This window comes from Pelobates fuscus, chromosome 10 (genome assembly GCF_036172605.1).
Source record: "Pelobates fuscus isolate aPelFus1 chromosome 10, aPelFus1.pri, whole genome shotgun sequence".
Classification (NCBI taxonomy): Eukaryota; Metazoa; Chordata; class Amphibia; order Anura; family Pelobatidae; genus Pelobates; species Pelobates fuscus.
Window position 1 is genome coordinate 146,967,236 of NC_086326.1, and position 23,234 is coordinate 146,990,469.

General features: G+C 40.4%; 1 pseudogene; it reads right to left on the reverse strand.

Moving 5' to 3' along the window:
- LOC134574850 (oocyte zinc finger protein XlCOF22-like) overlaps positions 1–22,517 on the reverse strand; it is a 32,935-nt pseudogene extending 10,418 nt beyond the window's left edge.
- Positions 22,518–23,234: the final 717 nt, after the last annotated feature.

Consider the following 23,234-nt stretch of genomic DNA (forward strand, 5'->3'; position numbering starts at 1 on the left):
GAAGTGAGGGCACAGCTGTCAAATGCAGAGATCATTGTTATTGACGAGGTGTCAATGATTTCAAAGCCCCTGTTTGCCTACATCAACTGGAGATTACAGCAAATCAAAGGCAGTAAGAAACCTTTTGGTGGTATGTCAGTACTAGCAGTAGGAGACTTTTACCAGGTCCCCCCGCTGGGAAAAAGTAAGCCACTCTGCGTGTTTGAGGAAAACACTAATGACGTCTGGAAGGACTACTTCCAGATGATCACGCTGACAGAGATCATGCGACAGAAGGATGACATTTCATTTGCTGAGCTTTTGAATAGAGTCAAGCAAAAGACTGGCACCTTAAGCAATGATGACAAAGCTCTGCTTGCTCAGGCTTTGACAGATCCCACCCACTGCCCTAATGACGTGCTGCACATCTTTGCCACCAACAAAGAGGTTCACAAATATAATGCCGCAACTGTGTCTGTTCTCCATTCAAATGTCACCAACATAGATGCCGACGATTACAGAAAAGACCCTAAAACAGGAGTGATGCAGAGGCAACACCAACCTTTCAAAGGACACAAAGACAATCTGATTGACACACTGCAAGCAGCTGAAGGTGCCCGTATCATGATCACAAGAAACATTGATGTTGAAGACGGGCTTGTTAATGGGACATTTGGCAAGATTGCAAGAATAATCATCCAGACTGAGAATGGTGCTACTACCGTAAACAAGCTTGGGCTTGTGCTGGACAATCCAAATGCAGGACAGAGATACCGTAACAAGTCATCTTGTGATGCTGACAACTTGGTGTACATAGAAAGGGTAGAGGAAAACCTGAGACAGAAAGGAGTTGTTCGCAGGCAGTTCCCCCTGAAGTTGGCTTTTGCATGTCCGATTCATAAGTGTCAGGGGATGTCGATACAGTCGGCAGTGGTCTAATTGAAACGGGTCTTCCAACCGGGAATGGCCGATGTAGCTCTGAGTATAACGACTACACTGTAAGGACTGCACATAACCGACTTTGATGAGAAGATCTTTGCTGATCCTGAAATCACAGCCTCCCTCGACTCAATGAAGAATGCATCACTGGAAAGTGTTATGCCCCTCTTAAAGTTTTTACAGACAACAGACAAACAGCAAACATTAACAATTATCCATCACAACCCGGAAGGATTACCAGCTCACATTGAAGATGTTTTATGTTTCACTGAAACTCATCTCTCAGGCTCTTCTGTTGCTGAAAGTCTCCAGCTGGAGGACTACAACCTGTTCAAACGCAACAGACACCTCTCATACACGAACCGTCCTGATAAGAACAGAGATAGAGGAGTGCAAGTAAAAACAAAATAATATACTTATTCACATTCGGACATCTTATTGGTTTCACCTACATAAAAGAGTGAAAACATAGCATAATACTGTTTTACAAAGCAATATCCAGTGCAGAGGTATAGTTTACACTCACACTTTGCAGAGCCACGTATAGTAGGCTCTGACTATTCAGGTTCTTAAGAAATCCCTTTCTTTTTGCTCCTCTACTCCTCCGGATCACTCCACTGGTACCAGGAACAACAGTAGATACAAATAATTTCCAGAAGAGTAGGAATATTTTGAAAGAATTTAATGTTTTACAAATAAAACAGGGATAAAAACGGATAGCAGCACTGACGCGTTTCGACTCTCTAAAGTCTCTCTGACATTGCAAGTAAAGGTGGCGGAGGTGTCGCCTTGTATGTCAAAAACCATTTCAAGGCCTTTGAAAAGCAGTATCATCACAATGTGACTGACTTGGAGTTCTTGGTTGTCAAACTGAAGTCCCCTGTACAAGCTTTGATCGCCGTTGTTTACAGGCCACCTGATTACAGTATTGGCCAATTCCTTACTAACATGCTGGGCCTCTTGGAATCTTTGGAAAGAATGGATTGCCAACCTATAATACTCTGTGGAGATTTCAATGAAGATTTTTTTGTGCAGCGCAAAGAAGCCAATATCTGATCTTCTTGACTCAAGAGGATATACCCAACTGGTCTGGGCAGCCACCACAGAAAAAAAAACACACTGTTGGATCACATTTACATCTCCAGGGTGCAACACTGTCTCCAGTCAGGAGTACTGCACAGTTATTACAGCTATCATGATCCCGTGTATTGTGTTTTGAGCAGTGGTTGTGAACACGCTTAAAGCCTGCATAAACAGGGCATGAGCGTTGCCAGGAAACAGTGGTTGTAAACACTGATTATCATCAAACAGATAGCACACCTTCACCTCCATTCTACGTCAAGATGCCGTAACTGTGAAGCACTTTGGGCAACATCGTTGAAATTAAATGTGCTATATAAATAAATAAAAGTTGAAATGCATTTTTCACTCTATCAAGCTTGCCATGTGCACTTTTTTTTTTTTAATTCTTTATTTTTGTTGTGCATGGTATAACAATAGGCTTGTTCAGCCACAATAGCAGTCACAAGCAGTGATGTAGCGAACAGTTGTAACATAACGTGGCATTTGAGTATACAGCACATTTTTAGTTTTGTAAGAGAGAAAAATAAATGGTGATAATACAAGAGAAACAGGCTTGACTATTTGTAGGTAAAACAGGGTGATGCTAGAACTGCCTGTGAATGCTTATAAGGTCCTGCTAGATATCAGGCTCGGTAGGCTTAGTGCGTATAACAGGAACTCATTAACTTTATGTGTACGCCATGGGTGTTATTCCCAAGGGTGCTGAGTAGAACAGTATGCAAGATATCAATGTGTTATATTGCTAGACAGAATGCACGAAAGAGTAAAACAAAATATCATAATATAGCCCCTGGGGAGCTAGACAGGTATCCTAATGCAAAATAAGGCAGTAGACAGGTCTAGTCATTAACACATAGGTGAAGTTAACTGAGTAACGTCTTGTGATTAGCGTAGCCTAAGAAGATTGATAAAGATTGCTATGTGTATTGCCAACTTCGCAATGTAGGTAGTCCCCAGGAGGCCTCCCATGTAGGGCAACGTGGGTCCCAGTGGGAGACATTTGCAAAGTCATCCAATGCCCCTTTGGGGGAAGGCAGCAGTCGACCACCAGGGCGTCCCTAGCAGAGTCTGCATCCCCCCGACGGGGGCCAGCGACCCATTGAGGCTCCGATTCAGGCCCAGTGGTAGAGGCTGATGGGCCCTGAAGGTCCGTAGCGTGGGTCCAGTTTGGCGTTTTGCGCTTCTCCGTGTGTGCTTCAGAGGTCGTCTTTCTGCGGGTTTGGAGGTTTTCGTCGTGGGTTGACGGCGCTTGCTGAGGCCCGTAGTTTGCCGCGGCTCTGAGGCTGGGTGCGCTGTGATGCGTGCAGGTTTCCCGGTCTGTGCTTTTCTGTTAGAAGGCCCTTTACTCGGTCGAGTTTGGGTTCTCCCGCCTCCCGGCTCTGGACCGGCTGTGGTAGCCGAGAATAGGCGCTGTAACTTCCGCCAGAAGCGCTGAAAGATCTTGTCGAGCCTCAGCCGGGGGTCTGCCGAGGGGTCGCACGGCTGTCCTGGCACTGGGCCCTCACCGCGTGGTCGCGAGTGACTGGCATCTGCCATTGCTAGTCGGCGGGAAGGAGGCAGCCTCCTCCAGCAGCCCGGTGAGTGCAAGTCTATTGGGTAATCTCTGGGGGGACCGGGATGACCCCCACCGGTCCAGGGGGGGGGGGGAGGAGCGCTACGGATCTGAACCCCTTCTCGGGGCACAAGGGGATCGGCCGCTTCCCCCCGGTCCCGTTCCAGGTAGGCCGCAGCAGGGATCCCAGGTTCTAGGCAGGGTAAACGCTCGGGTGCGGTTTCTATCAGCTTCCCTGGGTCCCCCTGACCTTAGTCACCCGCATGGGTTCGTTTGTCAGCCGTGTCCGCTGGGTTAAAGAGCTTGATTACACGGTAAAGTTGGGAGCTCCGGCATTACACATCCATCTCGCTTGAAGGTCAGGCTCCACCCGCCATGTGCACTTTTTAAATTCGATCAATCAATTGGTCAGTGTAATGTTTACTATCTTTACTCAGTCCAAACACTCCACACAGTTACTCTGCCCACTCCATAAAGTTACTCTGCCCAGTCCAACCTTTCCACAGTTACTCCAGCCAATCCAACCACACAACAGTTACTCAAGCCACTCCACCCAGTTACTCAAGCCACTCCACCCAGTTACTCAAGCCACTCCACCCAGTTACTCAAGCCACTCCACCCAGTTACTCCGCCCACTCCAGTTGTAAGCTACTGGTGGAGGCAAGAACACTTCACACAATTTCCCCCGAAATTGTAGCTTTTCTAGTTAAGTGTTCTTGCATAGCAAGACCACTTAATGTTATCTCACATATATATTATTATTAAGTGTTCTTGCATAGCAAGACCACTTACTGTTATCTCACATATATATTATTATTATTATTATAGCCAAATTTGCCACCCTAACTCCTCCCACAGTTTTTACACTACATAGACAAAAATATACCAAAACGTGCAGATTGTTCCCGATCGGATTGCTATTACTTTGTGGAACGTTTCGGCGAATGGTTCTCGGAATATCGTCATTCTTGTGGCGAAATTTGTCCCATAGGAATGAATGGCAAAGCTAGAGTGGGAGCTGGCAAAAGCTGAAAAATCAGGACATGATTTCTAAACTGCCACCACTCCCTCATTTTCAGGCCCACCTACACAAATCTTATATCAAAACGTTCAGCTATCCCTACTGCCACTAGAAATGTCCACAGCTAAGCCATAGTCCTGATAGTTTTCACAATATGACCATTTGTTTGCAACTCACGCCGTCCATTGACATTCATTGAAACTCCACTCTGCAAAGCTCACATTTGAAGGGCAATTTCTAAACTGCGACTGTGCCTTCATTTTTAATACTTCAGAGACATGGGTCTTGTGGTTCTCACAATATAAAGCTCTTCACTGTAGGATTTATACCGTTTGAAGATGGCAACCGCCAAAATACTCTGACCTGTGCCAGGCTGCAGCCGCAAGTGATGTCATAGACAAAGCCTTTTGTACACCTGCTAATGTTTTTATAAATGTATGTTTTAATGTAACTGTGAAGCACTTTGGGCAACAACGTTGCAATTAAATGTGCTATATAAATAAATAATAACAGTTACTCCGCCCACTCCAGTTGTAGACTACTGGTGGAGGCAAGAACACTTCACACAATTTCAATAAAAGAAAGATTGACAAAAAAAGGGAACTACAAGGAAGGAAAAGGAAAGAGAAAAATTAGAAACCAAGCCAGAAAAAAAAGATTATCTGGATTCTTCTCACCAATATCTTCCAAGGAAGAAAAAAACATTTTTTTTTTCTAAATCCTAAAGAGAACCCTCTAAATACAGGGCAACAACAAAATAAACCATAAACCTATGGAGGAAGAAGATTAACCTATCATGCAAGCCTTTTTACAAGAATGCCTCAATAGTCAACTACCGTATATACTAGAGTATAAGCAGAGTTTTTCAGCACATTTTTTGTGCTGAAAAATCCCAACTCGGCTTATACTCGAGTCACTGTCTGTATTATGGCAATTTACATTTCCATAATACAGACTGGGGGCTGGCAGTGAGTGCTTACCTCTCCTGCAGCTCCTGTCAGCTCCCTCCTCCGCGCCGGTCCAGTCAGCACCTCTGTCAGCTACCAGTGTAAATCTCGCGAGAGCCGCGGGGTCATAGTGCGGCTCTCGCGAGACTTACAGTCTTACAGTGTGAGCTGAGAGGAGCTGACCGGACCGGCGCAGAGGAGAAGGGAGCTGACAGGAGCTGCAGGAGAGGTAAGTAAGAGCTCCCTTCCAGCCCCCATCCTCCCCCCACTGAACTACCAATGCCACTGGACCACCAGGGAGTGAAAGCCCCCCTTCCCTGGCCAGCTAGCAAGCAGGGAGGGGGGACGAAAAAATGTATATATATATAAATAATAAAAAAATATTAATGAAACAAAAAACAATATTAAATTAATAATTAAAAAATACCCCCCACCAAGGCTCTGCATCACACACACACACACACACACTGCACTCACACACACACACACTGCACTCATACTGCTTTCATACACACACACTGCATTCTCATACACACACACACACACACTGTAAATAAATATTAAATTAATATAATTTTTTTAGGATCTAATTTTATTTAGAAATTTACCAGTAGCTGCTGCATTTCCCACTCTAGTCTTATACTCGAGTCAATAAGTTTTCCCAGTTTTTTTGGGTAAAATTAGGGGCCTCGGCTTATATTCGAGTATATACAGTATCACAAATAAAATCAGACATCTCAAAAAATTCTGAAAAACTACAAATAGATATACAAGCAATTAAAGAAAAAGTAAATGCAATTGAATTAAATATGGAAGTTATGCAGAAGGAGCAACGCTCAACGAAAGAGCGTTGCTTTTCCCCCCTCTCTATTATAGAAAGAACGGAGTATATTATATTGAAAACAAGGGGAGAATAAAGGAATTCACATAAGTGAGTCACATTTACAAAATGAAAGACAATTAGTAAAATAGAATTAATTATAATAACACTATATTTATTTATCTCTATTTTAATTTTGTTATACCAGCACATATCAATATGATAGAATGTCCATAAGAGTAAAAATTTTGACACAAATATTATTGAAGCATGACATAAAGGTTATAAAAAGGCAAATGAAAAGAGATAGGGGAAAAAAGAAAATAAAGGGAAACTTATCTGATGTTTTGTTTTTATATTTAAAAATTAACACATACTGGGAATATCACATGTAATGTAATAGAAATGAGAATTAAGGTTAAATAATATAGAAAATAGAGAATAAACCAATAAGCCTACTAAATTTACATTCACCGAAATTCCACCACAGTATGATTGCATGCCAGGGAGTTGGAGGGCAGCAGGTTCCAGGGGGCCCAAGCAAATGCTTGCCCAGGGTCCAATCACTATTAAAGACGGCCCTTATTGTTACATCTAGCATTATAGCCTTTTGTAAGCAATTTGTTGTTTTGTATAATTATTGTAGTAAATTGATATCCGGATAGCATCTGCTTACTTGTTATTATATTAAATATACATTTAATATCACAACGTTTTGTGTATTTTCTATCCACATATTCAACCATAATACCAAGAACTATACAAAAAAATATATATTAATGTTGTAATTTATTGCTTAAATTATTATATATTTTTTCCATTATGATTAATTTTATGCATGATATAAAGATGTAATACATAAAGCTGTGACACGGTCCAGGCTGATCAGGAAACATTTTATATTTAAGAAAATACACATGTATTAATATTTGCATTCAACATCTAGAGTCTACGTATACAAATGTAGTTATGTTATGTTTTACCAAAGTTTACCCACAGTGATAGTGACCAGGGTTAGAAGCTCCTGAAGATCATCAGTTGGTCCACAGTGATGATAACCAAGTTTTGGAGCTCCTGAAGATCATCAGAGTTGGTCCACAGTGATGGTAACCAAGTTTTGGAGCTCCTGAAGATCATCAGAGTTGGTCCACAGTGATGGTAACCAAGTTTTGGAGCTCCTGAAGATCATCCGAGTTGGTCCACAGTGATGGTAACCAAGTTTTGGAGCTCCTGAAGATCATCAGAGTTGGTCCACAGTGATGATAACCAAGTTTTGGAGCTCCTAAAGTTCATCAGTTAGCCCACGGTGATAGTGACCAAGGTCAGGAGCTTCTGACGTTATTGTAGTTGGCCAGGATGAATGCCTACTCTAGTTCTTTGTGTTAAATTGTTTTTATTTGGTACACAAAATGATAGCAGACTTAGAACGGGTTTGGAAAATTAATGCACTGTTGCCTACGCAGAGGCATAATAAGTCAGACATAGGTAATGCATATTATATATTTCACATCGATTCTGCCATGTGTAATAGTATGTTATTCGCACCATTTGTATATCTAGGCTGCACATGTATGCAGTAATGGTTTACTGCCAAGTCTTAATCGTAGTATATGCACTCAGTAAATCATGCTTAGGAAATATATGTGTATATTGCGTGGGGCAATGAAAGCAAATTCGTGTGAGCGAATGAAAAAGGAAATCGCTGGTGATAACAAAAAGCTTAGGAGTGATCGATATTTGTGCATACTATACACGAATGCTAGGCATGTAATGGCTGATAAACATAACACTTGCTTAAAAGTATGTTAAGTATAAAGGTGTGGGCTTATGGGTTGAACTTGATGGACTTTAGTCATTTTTTCAACCTAGACAACTATGTAAATGCCACCGGGCAGATGATCAGAAGGAGAGTTCTTATCAAAAGGGATCTAAAGTCATAAACTCAGATTAGAATGGTGCAGTTTGAAAATATCTCCATTTCTTAACCACAAGCAATCCATTAATATCATTGTACTACTTATCTATTGTCGTGGGAAGGCTTTCTTTGATTTGCAAAGTGAATTCCTACCTACGCAGAAGAACTTGCCAAGGCTGGATAAACCAGGATGGCTTCTAGTCCACTAGGCCTCAACTTTCCTGAAACGGGCAGCACTGTCCAGGAAGAATACCCAATGACTGAACTAGTAGCTAAATCCATCAGAATTCCCAGTGACTTCAGAGAACAGCCTAACTGGAGGGTAGGAATTGCAAACATTCAGTGGCCACCACATGCGACTTGTAGAACATCATCTCTGTAATCCATATAAAAGATAATAAACCAAATAATACTGTCCCTCCAGCTTACAAAATAATAACTGTAATAACTGTTCAGATCTCACACTGTGTACCAGGTGTTTGATGCTATAAGTGAATGATATCTGCTCTATAACCAAACACATTGCTGATTAAACTTTGTCTCACCCAAGGAGATGAGGGGGTGGTGACTCTCCATCATCACTTCCTTGTAAGTTTCCTTTTGCCTTTTTAAATGCTTACAAACCTACAAGAAATAACAGACAGTGAGATCCCAACATCTTTATCCAGTCAACATCCAGACACATCCCTTGGTTTTACTCTATGATGTCCCATTCCCAGCAGCCTCACCTCTCCAGTCAGCAGGTGGATGATCTGATTGGTCAGTTCCAGGATGTTCTGCTCATTGTTTCCCTCATGTATCAGTGAGTGAGGTGGACATGCCGTGCTGGAGCTCTGGGTCTTGCAGGATCCTCTTAAAACACAGGGACTGCTTCTTTGTATTGTAGGCTCGTCAGATCTCTTCACAACAATGTAATCCTACACATAAAGAAACATGTATTAAAGGATCTCTCCTATAAGCCTATACTTCACTCGTTACACAGAACGTCACTTTGTTCCCTTGGAGTTATTTATAAAGCTGTTTCAATATCTTTTTCCTGGAGGGGGCATCACCTTAATCCTGCTAGTATGTGCTTCTACCACCCACCTCTGTCACTGCTACCCCTGTCTGTGTGCGCGATGCCGGCCTTCTCCATCATAAAGTCCTGTATAGTGCACAGGGCTGAGAAATGCTATGCTAGGGCTACCTGCTTATAATCATGTCTTATAATCATCACAATCCCCACATTTATACCGTGACCAGACTTTAACACCAACAGAAAAAATTTCCACAAATCTCAGTATTGCAATCCAGCACCGCTAATGACCCACAATCTTATACGTTTTATTTCTAGATTCATACAGTGTCTACCTGGCTACTATAATAGATTTATTAATCACATGTTTATTAAATATATCCCCAATATCTACTTCACAAATGTATCCATAATAAGTCTCATAATATCCATGTTAAAGCATAGGATAAAAGTGTGTAGTTGCTGTGACATTCCCAGAATCCCTCACCTCTCCAGTCAGCAGGTAGTTGACCTCCAGGGTCAGATCTAGGAACCTCTCGGTCATCCGACTCCTGTTTGTGTTTGTCATCATTAAGCCAATCAGGCAGCCTGAGAACAGGAATTAGAATATTCTGTAATTACAGATACATAGTGTATTTCAATGGATACAATAAATACATTATATACACAGCATATACCTGGGGCTGTATATTTACCTCCTATACATTTTATATACATTATAATTTATTATTTATAAAGTGCCAGCATATTCAGCAGCCCTGCACAATGGGTGGACTAACAAACAAGATTTTATAACCAGGTGAATTGGACGCACAGGAAGACGTGCTCCAGCGATCAGGAAGAGAGGGTTTTGAGGGACATGCTCGGGCGAAGAGAGGAGAGAATAGACCTCATGCTCAGTTACTATATATATGTGCCCATACTGACGTCAGAATATAACCCTAGCCATATAAGGACAAGACCCCCAATCCACATTCCAGAGTTCTTGTGACTTATTGATACCATCTGTTACTTATGTCAAACCAGACATCCATAAATAATCAATAGAAACATAGAATATGCAATATTCTACACCAGGTAAGTGACTGAATTGGTTATTGTTGCGGACCGTTTCACCCACAAGAGGATAAAAACCGTTTAGGCGATAATCCCCTTCCAGATAGACAAGCAGCTACTGCAAGCACCAATCTCCCGCACTGCAAACTGTATGAATCTTCCAACTCCCGAACTGGAAACACACGAACCCTGGAATAGCTGAACAGGAAAAGCATACAATCCGCTTACACTCCTGGCAGTCAGCATACAATCCAATTCCCCCAATAACGAGACAACACTTCGTTTTGAGGGTCAAGCAGAATCTGAGGTGCTGGCACACCCAGCCTGGTTTTTATTGGAGTTGTTACAAATACAGGTCCGCCCACAGGGAGGTATAAAACAACCAATCACATCACAGTTACATCCCACATATTCCCTCCCCTTATCCTGAGAGGAAACTCAATTATACATACAATTAAAACATACTTTCTGTAACGGACCGTTTTACTCAAAAGGGGATAAAACCCAGTTTAGGCGATAATCCCCTTTAGATAGACCAGCAGCTACTGTAAGCACCAATTCCCCGAACTCCCAAACTGCACGGATTCACCAACTCTCGAACAGCAGACACACGAACCCTAGAAGCAGCCGAACAGGAAAAGCAATACGAACAGCTTACACTCCTGGCAGTCGGCATACAGTCAAATTCCCCCCCAAGAATGAGACAACACTTCAACTTCAGGGTTAAGCAGGAACTCATTTATTCAGGGCTACCTCCCCAGTATTTATGCAGGTCTCCCACCTGGTGGACACTCCCCTAGGGGACCAAATGGACGACTGTAACAAAGGACAGACATAAACCAATTACAGACACACAGCAGTAAACATTCCCACAATGCATCTTGGTTTCCTCCCTTCTGCCCTGGAGATAATTGGAGAAGTAATCCAATTATCTCCCAGGCCAGAGACCAAACTCCATTACACATGTGGGGACCTAAATGCAGTATTATGTTTTAAAATATATAAAGTCACTTGTATTACACCCAACACAGACATGTTACATATCCCCAGATAGCTCAGGTCTGGGTGCACATTATTAGGTGAATGGCACCCAGACTACACGAATACAGTTTAATCGCCATAGAGCCAAAGTCTTTAATCACACAAATAGGCTCCATGGCATAGCTATCTGGGTTACTACAATTCACATGAAACATAAAATACCGAATGAACGGCTGTTCGGCTACATCCCCACGAATAGGAACCAGGAGACGGACGGCTCAGCGGTGTTCGTGCAAATAAGTGTCCGTTTATAGTTCCATAGAATCCTCGCCGAACACCGCTGGTCTTTCGCACGATTAAAAAGGCCGCTGCTTCGTGGTCGGCAAACGAAGAAAGGCCACCCAGCGTTCATCAATTAAGCTGCGGTTAACCGCAGCTTCTGGGCGGTTAATGACGGCACACTCCAGCTCCTAGATGGTCCCTCATATGGTAGTTTGTTCGGTAGCTGGAATCTACCGAACACCCCGGCTGAAAGGCACGAATATGCCTTTCTGCAGGGAACATAAAAGGTTTAACCTGCAGGGCCATAGTCACAGGGCAGGAGGCTAACAACCAGGCTTCTCCAGTTCACAGTAGCGAAGTTGGTTTCGCCACACTTTCTACCCAACTTTCATAACTCTAAAACCATACATCACATTCACATAAAAATACATATCCACAATCAATCCATTCAGGGGAACAACATATTAAAAAATGGCATGAATCAGACCAGGGGTTCAAAAGTTAGTAAAGTATCTTTTAAAACCCCTGCCAGATTGTTTTTCCGGCACAGACCGGTTTTACAGAGCCCTCTCTCCTGGAGACAAGGTAGAAGTAATCTAATTACCTCCCAGGACAGAGACAGACTCCATTGAGCACATGGGGACACAAAGACAGTAAAACACTTTAAAATACATAAAGTCACCTTTTACACATAACACACAGACATTTCACATATCCCCAGATAGCTGGGATCTGAGCGCACAAAACTACCGAATAGCTACCGAACTATCAGGACTATGGCTTAGCTGTGGACATTTTTAGTGGCAGCAGGGATAGCTGAACGTTTTGATATAAGATTTGTGTAGGTGGGCCTGAAAATGAGGGAGTGGTGGCAGTTTAGAAATCATGTCCTGATTTTTCAGCTTTTGCCAGCTCCCACTCTAGCTTTGCCATTCATTCCTATGGGACAAATTTCGCCACAAGAACGACGATATTCCGAGAACCATTCGGCGAAACGTTCCACAAAGTAATAGCAATCCGATCGGGAACAATCTGCACATTTTGGTATATTTTTGTCTATGTAGTGTAAAAACTGTGGGAGGAGTTAGGGTGGCAAATTTTGCTATAATAATAATAATAATAATAACTAGAAAAGCTACAATTTCTGGGGAAATTGTGAAGTGTTCTTGCCTCCACCAGTAGTCTACAACTGGAGTGGGCGGAGTAACTGTTATTATTTATTTATATAGCACATTTAATTGCAACGTTGTTGCCCAAAGTGCTTCACAGTTACATTAAAACATACAGTTATAAAAACATTAGCAGGTGTAAAAGGCTTTGTCTATGACATCACTTGCTGCTGCAGCCTGGCACAGGTCAGAGTATTTTTGCGGTTGCCATCTTCAAACGGTCATATTTTTAAAACTATAAACCCTACAGTGAAGAGCTTTATATTGTGAAAATCACAAGACCCAGACCTACATTTTGATGTATAGTTTGTATCTGAGATATTAACATTGAAGGCACAGTCACAGTTTAGAAATTGCCCTTCAAATGTGAGCTTTGCAGAGTGGAGTTTCAATGAATGTCAATGGAAGGCGTGAGTTGCAAACAAATGGTCATATTGTGAAAACTATCAGGACTATGGCTTAGCCGTGGACATTTTTAGTGGCAGCAGGGATAGCTGAACGTTTTGATATAAGATTTGTGTAGGTGGGCTTGAAAATGAGGGAGTGGTGGCAGTTTAGAAATCATGTCCTGATTTTTCAGCTTTTGCCAGCTCCCACTCTAGCTTTGCCATTCATTCCTATGGGACAAATTTCGCCACAAGAACGACGATATTCCGAGAACCATTCGCCAAAACCTTCCAAAAAGTAATAGCAATCCGATCGGGAACAATCTGCACGTTTTGGTATATTTTTGTCTATGTAGTGTAAAAACTGTGGGAGGAGTTAGGGTGGCAAATTTGGCTATAATAAGAATAATAATAGGGATCGACCGATATTGATTTTTTAGAGCCGATACCGATACCGATATTCTGTGAACTTTCAGGCCGATACCGATATAATTTGCCGATATTCTGTACATTTACCATTTTGGAAAATAAAAAACTATTTCTAAAGGTAAATGCACAAAATATACATGCCACGTGTAGTGGATGCAGTGTGTTTAGACAGGGGAGCTGTGTATGTGTGTGTAGTGGATGCAGTGTTTGTGCAGTGTGTGTGTAGTGGATGCAGTGTGTGTTTGTATAGTGTGTGTGCATATAATGCAGTGTGTGTTTGTATAGTGTGTGTGTATATAATGCAGTGTGTGTTTGTATAGTGTGTGTATATAATGCAGTGTGTGTTTGTATAGTGTGTGTGCGCATATAATGCAGTGTGTGTTTGTATAGTGTGTGTATATATAATGCAGTGTGTGTTTGTATAGTGTGTGTGCGCATATAATGCAGTGTGTGTTTGTATAGTGTGTGTATATATAATGCAGTGTGTGTTTGTATAGTGTGTGTGTGTATAATGCAGTGTGTGTTTGTATAGTGTGTGTGTATATAATGCAGTGTGTGTTTGTATAGTGTGTGTGTATATAATGCAGTGTGTGTTTGTATAGTGTGTGTGTATATAATGCAGTGTGTGTTTGTATAGTGTGTGTGTATATAATGCAGTGTGTGTTTGTATAGTGTGTATATAATGCAGTGTGTGTTTGTATAGTGTGTGTGTGTATATAATGCAGTGTGTGTTTGTATAGTGTGTGTGTATATAATGCACTGTGTGTGTGTGTATATAATGCAGTGTGTGTTTGTATAGTGTGTGTATATAATGCAGTGTGTGTTTGTATAGTGTGTATATAATGCAGTGTGTGTTTGTATAGTGTGTGTGTATATAATGCAGTGTGTGTATATAATGCAGTGTGTGTTTGCATAGTGTGTGTGTATATAATGCAGTGTGTGTATATAATGCAGTGTGTGTTTGCATAGTGTGTGTGTATATAATGCAGTGTGTGTGTGTATAGTGTGTGTGTGTATATAATACAGTGTGTTTGTGTAGTGTGCATTATATACACACACTATACAAACACACTGCATTATATATACACACACACACACACACTATACAAACACACTGAATTATATACACAGTGTGTTTGTGTAGTGTATGTGTATAATAATACTGTGTGTGTGAGGGGGCATTTTTTATAAAAAAATGTTTTTTTAATTTTTATATTAAATTATTTTTTTTTTTATATATTTAATTATTATAATTTATTTTTAGTTGTCCCCCCTCCCTGCTTGTTGCCTTGCCAGGGAGGGGGGATATGTTAATCCCTGGTGGTCCAGTGGCATTGGCTTAGCTGGGGGAGGGGAGGGAAGTGGGGTGGGCAGCAAGCCTTTACTCACCTCCCAGCAGCTCCTCCAGCTCCCCAGTGTAAATCTCGCGAGACCCGCGGCCGTCAGAGCTGGCCGCAGGTCTCGCGAGATTTACACTGGGGAGCTGGAGGAGCTGCTGGGAGGTGAGTAAACGCTTGCTGCCCGCCCCCGCAAGGACCGCCGGGCTTGTAATGAGTCTGGCGGTCCTGGGAGGTATTATCGGCAATATCGGTATCCCTATTGGCCGATACCGATATTGCCGAAAATACCGAATATCGTCCGATTATATCGGTAAAACCGATAATCGGTTGATCCCTAAATAATAATAATAATATATATGTGAGATAACATTAAGTGGTCTTGCTATGCAAGAACACTTAACAATAGTCACCTGACTGGCAGCTCCTCCCTGTGTTTCCCAGCACTATATCCACTACCTCTGCACGATCTCACAGTAATGGGGCTTCTCAGGATAAACACACAGCAGCTACTCAAACCTCCAAACACAGATACTGGGAACTAGAATGTAATGGGCGCTTCAATATGACGTCACTGGGAAACACACTACTAGGCGGCCATCTTTGTTTAGGGCAAATCTCCTATTAATCCTTACACAAAGAGAGGTCCATGTATCATGGGATTATTAGAGGAAAAGTAATGAGATAATTCACTGAAAACAAAAGGTTTGTGAAATTTGTATAAAAATGGAAATACACACAAAATTATTTGAGCAATATATTGAATTAATTGAATAATTAATGCCATGCTGCCCTCACTTCATTGCCTTTTTGCCCTAAACAAAGATGGCCGCCCAGTAGTGTATTTTCCCAGTGACGTCATATTGAAGCGCCCATTACATTCTAGCTCCCAGTATCTGTGTTTGGAGGTTTGAGCAGCTGCTGTGTGTTTATCCTGAGAAGCCCCATTACTGTGAGATCGTGCAGAGGTAGTGGATACAGTGCTGGGAAACACAGGGAGGAGCTGCCAGTCAGGTGACTATTGTTATATGATGAGCTTCCTATACAGTTACACAAAGGAAATGTTCAAATATAATGTTCTATGTATCTAATGTGAGATCAATGGGAACTACCTGTAATGTATGTGGGAAATATATATATAATGTATGGGGTAAATATACACCCCCTGTATATACTGTGTATATAATGTATGGGGTAAATATACACCCCCTGTATATACTGTGTATATAATGTATGGGGGGTAAATATACACCCCCTGTATATACTGTGTATATAATGTATGGGGTAAATATACACCCCCTGTATATACTGTGTATATAATGTATGGGGTAAATATACACCCCCTGTATATACTGTGTGTATAATGTATGGGGTAAATATACACCCCCTGTATATACTGTGTATATAATGTATGGGGGTAAATATACACCCCCTGTATATACTGTGTATATAATGTATGGGGGGTAAATATACACCCCCTGTATATACTGTGTATATAATGTATGGGGGGTAAATATACACCCCCTGTATATACTGTGTATATAATGTATGGGGGGTAAATATACACCCCCTGTATATACTGTGTATATAATGTATGGGGTAAATATACACCCCCTGTATATACTGTGTATATAATGTATGGGGGTAAATATACACCCCCTGTATATACTGTGTATATAATGTATGGGGGGTAAATATACACCCCCTGTATATACTGTGTATATAATGTATGGGGGGTAAATATACACCCCCTGTATATACTGTGTATATAATGTATGGGGTAAATATACACCCCCTGTATATACTGTGTATATAATGTATGGGGTAAATATACACCCCCTGTATATACTGTGTATATAATGTATGGGGTAAATATACACCCCCTGTATATACTGTGTATATAATGTATGCTGTAAATATACACCCCCTGTATATACTGTGTATATAATGTATGCTGTAAATATACACCCCCTGTATATACTGTGTATATAATGTATGGGGTAAATATACACCCCCTGTATATACTGTGTATATAATGTATGGGGTAAATATACACCCCCTGTATATACTGTGTATATAATGTATGGGGTAAATATACACCCCCTGTATATACTGTGTATATAATGTATGGGGTAAATATACACCCCCTGTATATACTGTGTATATAATGTATGGGGTAAATATACACCCCCTGTATATACTGTGTATATAATGTATGGGGTAAATATACACCCCCTGTATATACTGTGTATATAATGTATGGGGTAAATATACACCCCCTGTATATACTGTGTGTATAATGTATGGGGTAACTATACACCCCCTGTATATACTGTGTATATAATGTATGGGGTAACTATACACCCCCTGTATATACTGTGTATATAATGTATGGGGTAAATATACACCCCCTGTATATACTGTGTGTATAATGTATGGGGTAAATAGACACCCCCTGTATATACTGTGTGTATAATGTATGGGGTAAATAGACACCCCCTGTATATACTGTGTGTATAATGTATGGGGTAACTATACACCCCCTGTATATACTGTGTATATAATGTATGGGGTAAATATACACCCCCTATATATACTGTGTATATAATGTATGGGGTAAATATACACCCCCTGTATATACTGTGTATATAATGTATGGGGTAAATATACACCCCCTGTATATACTGTGTATATAATGCATGGGGTAAATATACACCCCCTGTATATACTGTGTGTATAATGTATGGGGTAACTATACACCCCCTGTATATACTGTGTATATAATGTATATAATGTATGGGGGTAAATATACACCCCCTGTATATACTGTGTGTATAATGTATGGGGTAACTATACACCCCCTGTATATACTGTGTATATAATGTATGGGGTAAATAGACACCCCCTGTATATACTGTGTGTATAATGTATGGGGTAATATATTATAATATATATGTATATAATGTATGGGGTAAATATACACCCCCTGTATATACTGTGTATATAATGTATGGGGTAAATATACACCCCCTGTATATACTGTGTATATAATGTATGGGGTAAATATACACCCCCTGTATATACTGTGTATAATGTATGGGGTAAATATACACCCCCTGTATATATTGTGTATATAATGTATGGGGGTAAATATACACCCCCTGTATATACTGTGTGTATAATGTATGGGGTAAATATACACCCCCTGTATATACTGTGTATATAATGTATGGGGTAAATATACACCCCCTGTATATACTGTGTATATAATGTTTGGGGTAAATATATACCCCCTGTATATACTGTGTATATAATATATGGGGTAAATATACACCCCCTGTATATACCGTGTATATAATGTATGGGGTAAATCTACACCCCCTGTATATACCGTGTATATAATGTATGGGGTAAATCTACACCCCCTGTATATACCGTGTATATAATGTATGGGGTAAATCTACACCCCCTGTATATACCGTGTATATAATGTATGGGGTAAATCTACACCCCCTGTATATACCGTGTATATAATGTATGGGGTAAATCTACACCCCCTGTATATACCGTGTATATAATGTATGGGGTAAATCTACACCCCCTGTATATACCGTGTATATAATGTATGGGGTAAATCTACACCCCCTGTATATACCGTGTATATAATGTATGGGGTAAGTCTACACCCCCTGTATATACCGTGTATATAATGTATGGGGTAAATCTACACCCCCTGTATATACCGTGTATATAATGTATGGGGTAAATCTACACCCCGTGTATATAATGTATGGGGTAAATCTACACCCCCTGTATATACCGTGTATATAATGTATGGGGTAAATATACACCCCCTGTATATACCGTGTATATAATGTATGGGGTAAATATACACCCCCCTGTATATACTGTGTATATAATGTATGGGGTAAATATACACCCCCCTGTATATACTGTGTATATAATGTATGGGGTAAATATACACCCCCTGTATATACTGTGTATATAATGTATGGGGTAAATATACACCCCCTGTATATACTGTGTATATAATGTATGGGGTAAATATACACCCCCTGTATATACTGTGTATATAATGTATGGGGTAAATATACACCCCCTGTATATACTGTGTATATAATGTATGGGGTAAATATACACCCCCCTGTATATACTGTGTATATAATGTATGGGGTAAATATACACCCCCCTGTATATACTGTGTATATAATGTATGGGGTAAATATACACCCCCCTGTATATACTGTGTATATAATGTATGGGGTAAATATACACCCCCCTGTATATACTGTGTATATAATGTATGGGGTAAATATACACCCCCCTGTATATACTGTGTATATAATGTATGGGGTAAATATACACCCCCTGTATATACTGTGTATATAATGTATGGGGTAAATATACACCCCCCTGTATATACTGTGTATATAATGTATGGGGTAAATATACACCCCCCTGTATATACTGTGTATATAATGTATGGGGTAAATATACACCCCCCTGTATATACTGTGTATATAATGTATGGGGTAAATATACACCCCCCTGTATATACTGTGTATATAATGTATGGGGTAAATATACACCCCCCTGTATATACTGTGTATATAATGTATGGGGTAAATATACACCCCCCTGTATATACTGTGTATATAATGTATGGGGTAAATATACACCCCCCTGTATATACTGTGTATATAATGTATGGGGTAAATATACACCCCCCTGTATATACTGTGTATATAATGTATGGGGTAAATATACACCCCCCTGTATATACTGTGTATATAATGTATGGGGTAAATATACACCCCCCTGTATATACTGTGTATATAATGTATGGGGTAAATATACACCCCCCTGTATATACTGTGTATATAATGTATGGGGTAAATATACACCCCCCTGTATATACTGTGTATATAATGTATGGGGTAAATATACACCCCCCCTGTATATACTGTGTATATAATGTATGGGGTAAATATACACCCCCCCTGTATATACTGTGTATATAATGTATGGGGTAAATATACACCCCCCTGTATATACTGTGTATATAATGTATGGGGTAAATATACACCCCCCTGTATATACTGTGTATATAATGTATAGGGTAAATATACACCCCCCTGTATATACTGTGTATATAATGTATGGGGTAAATATACACCCCCCTGTATATACTGTGTATATAATGTATGGGGTAAATATACACCCCCCTGTATATACTGTGTATATAATGTATGGGGTAAATATACACCCCCCTGTATATACTGTGTATATAATGTATGGGGTAAATCTACACCCCCTGTATATACCATGTATATAATGTATGGGGTAAATCTACACCCCGTGTATATAATGTATGGGGTAAATCTACACCCCCTGTATATACCGTGTATATAATGTATGGGGTAAATATACACCCCCTGTATATACTGTGTATATAATGTATGGGGTAAATATACACCCCCCTGTATATACTGTGTATATAATGTATGGGGTAAATATACACCCCCCTGTATATACTGTGTATATAATGTATGGGGTAAATATACACCCCCTGTATATACTGTGTATATAATGTATGGGGTAAATATACACCCCCTGTATATACTGTGTATATAATGTATGGGGTAAATATACACCCCCTGTATATACTGTGTATATAATGTATGGGGTAAATATACACCCCCTGTATATACTGTGTATATAATGTATGGGGGGTAAATATACACCCCCTGTATATACTGTGTATATAATGTATGGGGGGTAAATATACACCCCCTGTATATACTGTGTATATAATGTATGGGGGGTAAATATACACCCCCTGTATATACTGTGTATATAATGTATGGGGGTAAATATACACCCCCTCTATATACTGTGTATATAATGTATGGGGTAAATATACACCCCCCTCTATATACTGTGTATATAATGTATGGGGTAAATATAGAAATCAGCAGCGGGCTTATGCTCGAATACATTCATGCAAATAATTTGTAAATATGAAAAAGTAAAACTCCAGGAAATTGATAAATTGGAAACTGAAATTGACAATATTAACCAATTCCTGATAGATCCTATGTTTAATCAGCTGGAAATAAAATGAAAACAAAACCTGGGCAGGTATCAACAATCAATTAAAATCAGAAACCATCAGAAGTTTATTCGTGATCTGAAAGATTCTGAAACTGGCATTGTGTACACGCAGAATTAGAACTAACTCTGACAATGCGATGAGCTCAGATTCTGATTCTGATAACAGCCCCGCCCGCTGACTCCCGTCCCTAGTACATCTAACCAAAGCAATTCGAGGGGCATCCTTAAAAAAGGGGTAAATGTTTTTAGAACTAGAGCGAGTGGACGATCCTCCACCCCGACAATCAATTTATCAAATCCGCAACAGGGGCAGAGGGGGAAGAGGGACAAGGAGAAGACGATTCTAAATAAGACTTCACAAATAGGATATTGTTAGTGTTACTGTTTTGTGTTAGTAATTTGCCGTTAATTCACCAGACCAAACCGTTTCTGTGCAGTCGGTAGTATTCACCTGCTTAGCAGTATGGTATTCGACAAATGGCTCCTATATAAAGCATCCTCTGCCATATCACATGCCGTATTGCCACATACTGCCCCAAAGAGAGACAGGCGGCTATCTGCTGCTCGCACCCAAGGTGATCATACGATACGCTCTGTCTAAAACATCTAGCTTGTGCAACACCCGATTAATACTCGCTGGCCAGAACATAATAAGATGTCTGCACTCTTTATTTAACATACTTTTAAGCAGGTGTTGTGTTTATCAGCCATTACATGCCTAGCATCCGTCTATGGGTATGCACAAATATCGAGCTTTTTGTTATCACCAGCGATTTCCTTTTTCATTCGCTCACACGAATTTGCTTTCATTGCCCCACGCAATATACACATATATTTCCTAAGCATGATTTACTGAGTGCATATACTACGATTAAGACTTGGCAGTAAACCATTACTGCATACATGTGCAGCCTAGAAATACAAATGGTGCGAATAACATACTATTACACATGGCAGAATCGATGTGAAATATATAATTTGCATTACCTATGTCTGACTTATTATGCCTCTGCGTAGGCAACAGTGCATTAGTTTTCCAAACCCGTTCTAAGTCTGCTGTCATTTTGTGTACCAAATAAAAACAATTTAACACAAAGAACTAGAGAAGGCATTCATCCTGGCCAACTACAATAACGTCAGAAACTCCTGACCCTGGTTACTATCACCGTGGGCTAACTGATAAACTTCAGGAGCTCCAAAACTTGGTTACCATCACTGTGGACCAACTGATGATCTTCAGGAGCTCCAAAACTTGGTTACCATCACTGTGGACCAACTCTGATGATCTTCAGGAGCTCCAAAACTTGGTTATCATCACTGTGGACCAACTCTGATGATCTTAAGGAGCTCCAAAACTTGGTTACCATTACCGTGGACCAACTCTGATGATCTTAAAGAGATCCAAAACTTGGTTATCATCACTGTGGACCAACTCTGATGATCTTAAGGAGATCCAAAACTTGGTTATCATCACTGTGGACCAACTCTGATGATCTTAAGGAGATCCAAAACTTTTTCTGCTTTTGAAAAATGCGCCACAAAGCGCCGAAACGCGTTCTGCTGTTTTCTAGCCGCTTCTCATTCTAATAGGTATTCTAAATGGAGCTGTTTCTAGCATAAGTGAGCCTTGTTATCCTTATTTTCCCCCTAGTAATTATGCTTTATAAGGTATACTGCTGGGGATCCTAGCACAGTGTGCAATACCTACTATCTGTATTTAATAGCTTACTAGACAGCTGATCCTAATATCTAACTGCATTGCTGTATGTATTGGGAGTAGTTTAGACTCAAGGGCACAGTACTGAGTATCTAATTGGGAAACTACCCTACTTTTTTTGATTCCCAGATACTTTGAGACTGTTTTGAATCCAGATATGATAGACCCATGTCTGTTACAGCTCTCCTTTACTGTTCAACTGTTACAATGACTGTTTATGTATCTATTCATTAGCATTAGGTCTCCTGATTGTTGGCAGTTACACTTGATTTCTGCTCTCTGTGGCATATGACTATATAGCAGCTATAGTATCTCAAACCAGCCGGCTGACAGTATTCAAGCTTTACAGCACAGTCCAAAGTGTCACGATTGGGAAAGAGGATTGTTTCCCTTCCCAGACACGTTGTAACATCATAGTGCTACTTTCTATCTGGATACTGTCACTAACACCTTTTATTCCACGCTGGGTGG